The sequence below is a fragment of the Hordeum vulgare genome, chromosome 6H, assembly GCF_904849725.1.
Source record: "Hordeum vulgare subsp. vulgare chromosome 6H, MorexV3_pseudomolecules_assembly, whole genome shotgun sequence".
Classification (NCBI taxonomy): Eukaryota; Viridiplantae; Streptophyta; class Magnoliopsida; order Poales; family Poaceae; genus Hordeum; species Hordeum vulgare.
Window position 1 is genome coordinate 502987822 of NC_058523.1, and position 8451 is coordinate 502996272.

An 8451-nucleotide genomic window follows, 5' to 3' on the forward strand; every position below is an offset into this window, starting at 1 on the left:
TCCTACTCCAAGTAGGATTGGAGGAGGACTCCTCCAATCCTAGTTCGACCAAGCCCAAGGAGGTTCTCCTTGGTGCTCAAGGCTAGTCCCTCCTTACTCCTATATATACTAGAGGTTTTAGGGTTTTTGAGACACAATTTCAGCCACGTGCAACCCTCTCCTCTAGTTCGTAGTTCTTCCTCTAGATCGGATTTCTGCGGTGCTTAGGCGAAGCCCTGCAGGAATAGATCACCACCACCACCGGCGCGCCGTCACGCTGCTGGAGAACTCATCTATTTCCCCGTTTATCTTGCTGGATCAAGAAGGCGGAGATCGTCATCGAGCTGTACGTGTGCTGAACGCGGAGGTGCCGTTCGTTCGGTACTAGATCGGGATGGATCGTGGGACGGCGGCGATTTGGATCGCGAAGACGTTCCACTACATCAACCGCGTTTCTTAACGCTTCCCGCTTAGCGATCTACAAAGGTATGTAGATCCGATCTCCCTCTCGTAGATGAGCATCGCCATGATAGGTCTTCGTGTGCGTAGGAATTTTATTGTTTCCCATGCAACGTTCCCCAACACGTAATATGTCATGTAGTATACGTTCACATGGAATTACTAGAGGAAGGACAACATAACACATCATCAAAACATTGAACGAAACTTAACTTCACATGATTACTTATAATAAGACTTCTCCCATGTCCCGAAGAACAAACAAAAGTACTGACAAATCATATTCATGCTCATGATGAGAGGGGATAAATATATGATTAACAATCTGGACATATGATCTTCCACCAAGTAAACGAACTAGCATCAACTACAAGATGTAATCAACACTACTAGCAACCCACAAGTACCAATCTAAGGTTTGAGACAAAGATTGGCAACAAGAGATGAAGTAGGGTTTATAGATGAGATGGTGTTGGTGAAGATGTTGCTGGAGATGAGTCCTCCCACGATGATAGGCACGCTGGTGAAGACGATAACTTCAATTTCCCCCATCTAGAGGGAGGTTTCCCCGATGGAATTGCTCCATCGGAGAGCAAAAGTGCTCCTGCTCAGGTTCCACCTTGAGGCGTCAGAGCTTCGTCCTGAAAGTCCTCTCATGATTTTTTTCTAGGCCAAATGACATCATATAGGAGAAGATGGGCATCGGTGGACCCCTGTGGACCCCACAAGCTCACATGGCGCACCTGAGGGGTTTGGGTGCATCCCGTGAGCTTGTGGGCCCACAATGTCTCCTCTTAGGTATTTTCTTCCTCTAGTATTTTTAGTTGTTCCAAAATAAATCCTCGTAACTTTTCACATCATTTGGAGCTCCAGAGAATTGTTATCTCTGTTGTAGCTCTTTTCTAGTCCAAAATTCTAGCTGTCGACAATCTCCCTCTTGTGATAGAACTTTAAAATTGAGTGAGAAAAGTCATTAGAATTGCATCATAAAGTGGAATATAACTCTTAAACATAATAAATAATAGTAGAAAAACATGATGCAAAATGGACGTATCAACTCTTCCAAACTTTATTGAAAGATAACAAACTATATTATCATTCATTAAACAATTACAATTCATCATATTTTAAGAAAGGGGCTATGTAAGATCTTTTAATTTAGCAAACTACACATACTCAACTATCATATAGTCTTCCATAATTTCTAGCACTCAAAGCATATTTTTAAAGGAAGTTGTTTCAACCAAACACAAAGGAAGATGGGGGTTTGGTCTTTCACCACCCAACTTTATTTATCTCAGGGATAATGTCAACAATAATCAATCATGATCACATATATTTAACTATATATATACCTCGATCTTATCTTGTGGGTTTGACACTCCATATTTACCACTTTCATCTTTGAAAAGTCCTAAGATGATTCCTTGCACTTGGAGATTATCAAGGGATGCTTATATAGAGTGTGCATCCCACCTCGTTTGCTATGTTACAGGTGAACTAAGAAAATGAATGGTATACACACCCACTACTGTTGCTAACACGTGCCTTCAAGCGTAGATAAAACACCAAGCCATCAAGTCTACAGTACTGTCGTAGTTAATGCTTTTGCCAATTGGATTGCTTCCATCCGAGTGAGGAGTATATGGGTCATAGTATGTCTTCGACGTCTGGGTGAATCCCCATACGAGTGACTGGCCCAAGTGAACAAACATGTGTTTCATGTCAATTGGTATTCCGATACCTAGATCACATGGGCATGGGTTCCCATGGGCCTTAACCAGGTTTAGACACTCATGGGCCTAATGAGCACGAGATGACATCATTATCGATGCCATCCACACCACACTGCACCACTCATCTTCCTCTTTGATACCCACCTCTTGGGTCCTCTTTGCTCTAGCGCCGTATAGATCACCATGTAGAAGTCATGGCTCTCTATGCTCGTAGGTGGTGGTGGTTTCAGATCTTCCTCTAGATCTAGATCTTGGCGTCGTTGTCGTCGCTCTCTAGGGACCTTAACCTCCACGGTCGCTGACTCTTCCAAGAAGGAGGAAATCATCATCTCCACCGGCGATGGGGAGGATCGCCATAGCAGTCGTACCTCCTCGTAGAGGTGGCAAAGCCGAACGAGGAGTACCAGCGGTAGCTCGACCTCATGATCGAGCAGTCATTGCGCTAGTGTGTTCTGTCGCTGCTACCAGCCCGCGTTGAGCTAAACCCGGCGTCACCGACGTGGTACCGTGTGAAGGAGGAGCCGTCCTCGTGCCTCTCTGTCGTGTGAAGGCGGAGATGTCCCCCTCCCGCAACCGTGAAGTCCAAAATAACGTGTGATGGACGAGCCGACGTTGTCGGTGAACAACCAGTATGCTCGCATCGACCAGCCACCGCGCTGCATTTGGCGCGGCAAACCAGTCAAGTGGAGGTACCGCCGACAATAGCAAAGGTGGACGGTCGCCTCCTCCACTACCTGGGTGGACGCAACGGAGACAACTCCTCATCATCGTGCGACTTCATGTCGTCCAAGGAGAGGGCTACCGGGGAGACGACGCACCACTCGTCGTTCGCCAAGTCTAATGAGGTGCCAACCTAGGTTCGTGCAGACCCAGACCACGCGAAGGCCTGGGCTGTCATACGATCACTGACCATCGTGGAGACAACCGTGCGGTCATGATACCGCCTTAACCTGGAGCTTGCCAAAATCGACGAGGAATGGTCTCTGAGCAAGACCGCTGCCCCCGACGGTGATAGAGGCAAGGGCAAGGCTCGCCGGCCATGATCGTCGTTGGTCGCGACGACCGTCCGCACAACGCAGGAGGAAGCGGAGCGACTCCACCATGAGGGCCAAGCGGCGACTGAGTAGAGCTACCGCACCCTTCCATCGCTCGAAGGACCATTTTGACGACGACGTTGATGACACAAACAATGACGGAGGTGCCGCTGGCTAGGTCAGCCACACGTACGAGGTCACCGTCTGTTACAAGCTTGTTTAGTTTTTCTAAATTTTAATTGAAACACACAAAATATTATTCGGTTTAGGCAAATTATGTCCGAACTTATGGATTCATGCGGAGCAGGCCCGGCCCTGAGGGGGGGCAGGGGCGGCCGCCCCGGGCCCCCAGATTTCAGGGGGCCCTCCCGAGGGTACACAAAGGTAGAGCTGTAAAGAAATATGGGCCAGGAATAAAGCCAAGCCTGCGTGGATGAAGGAAAACCTAGTGATTCTTCCTATATTCCATAACATAGCAATTATCTTCTGAAACAAGAATCAGGTAGAGCAATCCCCAGATCCTACTCCAGCCTTTTGTCCTAATTTCCTTCCTAATTGTCGTCGTAGGTTAGTCGTCTCATCGATTTCCTGACCCTCCCCCTCCCCGCGATCGCGAGACGCTAGTCAGAGTTCTTCATACGCGACGCCGCTTTCCTCTTCCGTCTTAGTGACGGACATGCACAGACACATCGCCGGTCCGCCGAGCGCTAGAGCCGGTACGTGAGTCCACATCTCGTCATCGGTCATCACTCAACGCCCTCCACCAAAGCCGATCCGATCCATCCAAGGTAATTAGTGTTCCCTAATCTCTACTCCCTATACCTTTAGTACTCATTATAAGTAATTTATCATTCACGTATATGGTGCTGCATGGTTCGCATCAATCAACCTTTCACACTGCTATCTATTTATATCCAGGAAGGTTAAAAAAGATACAGTGTGTGGGTCACTTGATGCAATAGAGGCACTCTTTAAAGTTTTCAAGAGTAACATTGGTACTTGTTGAACCTAAATGGTGACTCGAAATAGTAGTTGTGGATAAAGATGAACATACTGATGAGAATTGTGAGTCTGGACAAGAGGGAAATGCTGACATCAACATCGATTATAAAAATGTAAGTGGTCTTTATAGTATAATTATTTTAACAGGTGCATATGCAAAATTTGCTAGTCTTGGTGAACATCCAGTTTTTCTTTTGTTTGAATTGAAGATTATGAAATTCAGCTTATCAGGTGGGGCAATGTCTGCTATGGTGATTTTCGAGCATGTGAGCAAAATCAATGTTTATTCCAATGCCTCTTATGCTTATATCATATTATTTACTGTGCATGTAATTGTCGCGTTGGTTGAAAGAAGCTTTCCAAGTCGAAAGTTTTCAAGAGTAACTATTTGAGATCAAGAATAACTCAAAAGAGTTTAAATTGTTTCACAACATTATACACTGATAAAAAATTGACATCGACCTCACGATAAGCGGCTTTGCGTTGAGGAATGCTATTTTTGAAAGGTAACATCTATAATTTTCAGTTCTTCTTCACTACAACCCCCGGACACAACGACGACTCAGATTGAACGATACCCTTTCATAAAAAAGGCAGGATGGTCTTTTCCCCCCGTTCCGACGTACGCCCATCAGCCCCGTGGCGCCAGCGAACGGTCGGACGACGTACAGGTACCGGGGGGGGGGGGGAGGGGGGGGGAGTACGTGTCGTACCCGCGTCAGCCGGCGTGACGTGTCGTCTCGACATCAGCCCGCGTCGTCCTGGCCGAGGTCAAACCAGACCCCTTCGCGCCGATTCCAGCTTGATCGTCGGTTCTCGAGGCCGCCGCCATTAATCCCGCCCGCGTCGTCAGTTCGCCGTCTCCCGAGGCCGCCGCCATTAATCCCGCCTTCATCGTCAGTTCGTTGTCTCCCGAGGCCCTACGCATTAACGCCTGCCGCCGCCTATTGACCGTCGATCCGGCCGTCTCCCGAGGCTGGCTGATGTCTACTACGCAACCTTCTCCTTGTAGACGTTGTTGGGCCTCCAAGTGCAGAGGTTTGTAGGACAGTACCAATTTTCCCTTAAGTAGGTGACCTAAGGTTTATCAATCCGCAGGAGGCGTAGGATGAAGATGGTCTCTCTCAAGCAACCCTGTAACCAAATAACAAAGAGTCTCTTGTGTCCCCAACACACCCAATACAATGGCAAGTTGTACAGGTGCACTAGTTCGGCGAAGAGATGGTGATACAAGTGCAATATGGATAGTAGATATAGGTTTTTGTAATCTGAAATTATAAAAACAGCAAGGTAATTAATAATAAAAGTGAGCACGAACGGTATTGCAATGCGTGGAAACAAGGCCTAGGGTTCATACTTTCACTAGAGCTATAAGTGTATGAAAGCTCAAAAGGGAACTAGTGGGTGTGCACTGATGACCCACAAGTATAGGGGATCAATCGTAGTCCCTTCAATAAGTAATAGTGTCGAACCCAACGAGGAGCAGAAGGATCTGGCAAGTGGTTTTCAGCAAGGTAATATCTGCAAGCACTGAAATTATCGGTAACAAGTGATTGTGTGGTGAGATGATTCGTAACAAGCAACAAGTAACAAAAGTAGCAACGGTGCAGCAAAGTGGCCCAATCCCTTTTTTAGCAAGGGACAAGCCTGGACATAGTCTTATAGGAGGAAAAACGCTCCCGAGGACACACGGGAATTTCTGTCATGCTAGTTTTCATCATGATCATATGATTCGCGTTCGTTACTTTGCTAGTTTGATATGTGGGTGGACCGGCGCTTGGGTACTGCCCTTACTTGGACAAGCATCCCACTTATGATTAACCCCTCTCTTAAGCATCCGAAACTACGAAAGAAGAATTAAGACAAAGTCTAACCATAGCATTAAACTAGTGGATCCAAATGAGCCCCTTACGAAGCAACGCATAAACTAGGGTTTAAGCTTCTGTCACTCTAGCAACCCATCATATACTTACTACTTCCCAATGCCTTCCTCTAGGCCCAAATAATGGTGAAGTGTTACGTAGTCGACGTTCACATAACACCACTAGAGGAAAAACAACATACAACACATCAAAATATCGAACGAATACCAAATTCACATGACTACTATTAGCATCACTTATCCCATGTCCCCAGGACATAACTAACTACTCACAAAGCATAATCATATTCATGACCAGAGAGGTAATGGGTAGCATCAAGGATCTGAACATAAACTCTTCCACCAAGTAATCCAACTAGCATCAACTACAAAGAGTAATTAACACTACTAGCAACCTTACAAGTACCAATCGGAGTAGCAAGACGGAGATTGGTTACAAGTGATGAACTAGGGTTTGGAGATGAGATGGTGCTGATGAAGATGTTGATGGTGATGGGTCCCCTCCGATGAGAGGAGTGTTGGTGATGACGATGGCGACGATTTCCCCCTCCGGGAGGGAAGTTTCCCCGGCAGGATCGTCCTGCACGAGCTCTAGATTGGTTCTGCTCAAGTTCCGCCTCGTGGCGACGGAGAATCCTCCGAAAAGCTCCCTTATGATTTTTTCCCGGACGAAACCCTTCATATATCAAAAGATGGGCGCCGGAGGGGCAACATGGGGCCCACAAGCCCTCCAGCCCCGGCCAGGGGGGTAGGCCGGGCCTGGCAGGCTTGTGGCCTCCACGTGGCGCCCCCCTGGTACCTCTTCCGCCCAGTATTTTTTATATATTCCCAAAAAATTCCACGTTGATTGTCACGGCTTTTGGAGTTGCGCAGAATAGGCATCTCAAACTTGCTGCTTTTTCAGGCCAGAATTCCAGTTGCCGGCATTCTCCCTCTTCATGTAAACCTTGCAAAATAAGAGAGAAAAGGCATAAGTATTGTACCTCGAAGTGTAATAACAGCCCAAAAAGCAATAAATATCAACATGAAAGCATGATGCAAAATGGACGTATCAACTCCCCCAAGCTTAGACCTCGCTTGTCCTCAAGCGAAAGCCTAGCTCAATAAACATGACCACATGTTTAGGGAGAGAGGTGTCGACAAAACAAGATACGAACATGCAGGCATCATGATCAAGATTTAGAACAGCAATACCAACCTATAATCTCTCATGCTAAAGTGACAAATTCTTCACAAAGTAAAGCATGAATCAAGAACCTTACCGAGAATCAACAACCGATAGCCTTTAGTCATTGAAGCAATTGCAATTTATCACAACATCAGAAAGAGTCAAATAAGAGCTTGTAAAGAAAATCCACATACTCAATCATCTTTTCATTCTCTACAATTGCTACTACTCACGTGGTACTCATGAGATCAAAGTTTCAGCTGGACACAAAGAAAGATAGGGGCTTATAGTTTTGCCTCCCAACTGCTTACCTCAAGGGTAATTTCAACAATAATAATTCATGAATACTTACCTCCAAGTTGACATAAGAATATAGATCTTTCCCTAGCATGTGACGTTAGCCAAGATAAAGGCGAAACGAGAAATTGGTGAAGATCATCATGACTCTTTCAAGGGAAAAAAGTAAAGGTACAAGATAGGCCCTTCGTAGAGGGAAGCAGAGGTTGTCATGCGCTTTTGAGGTTTGGATGCGTGTCCTCTTAGTGCAGAGGAACGTCACTTTATATTGCCTCCTTTGATAAAGAACTTTATTATGCAGTCTGTCGCTTTTATGTCTTCCTCATCACAGGTTCGTACAAAGCTTATTTTCCACACACTAATAGATCATACCTAATAGGGAGCAATTCTTATTGCTTGCACCGATGACAACTTACTTGAGGGATCTTATTCAATCCATAGGTAGGTATGGTGGACTCTCATGGCAGAACTGGGTTGAAGGTTTGTGGATGCACAAGTAGTATCTCTACTTGGTGCGGAAGTTTTGGCTAATATGAGGTGGAAGCAATCGTCACATGCTAAGGGATCTCTATTCATATAACATTGTTCAGAACCAAGCAAACACAATTCATTATGTTGTGTTCCTTGTCCAACATCTACTTCTAGGCATGTAATAGTTTAGTGAGTGTTCACAATCCTAGATGGTGTCAAGGATGATATATTTATATGTGAACCTCTCCTTCTTTATCACTTCCTATTAATTGCAACAATGACCAAGGTCTACGTTTGTCTACCCTCAACAAGTTTCAATCATCATTCTTTTTATATGTGAAGCCATCACTTCCCATAAGATCACTACATGATCTTTCATGCTTTTGTTCTTTCTCAAAGTTTAGATCATGGCAAGAGGAAAAG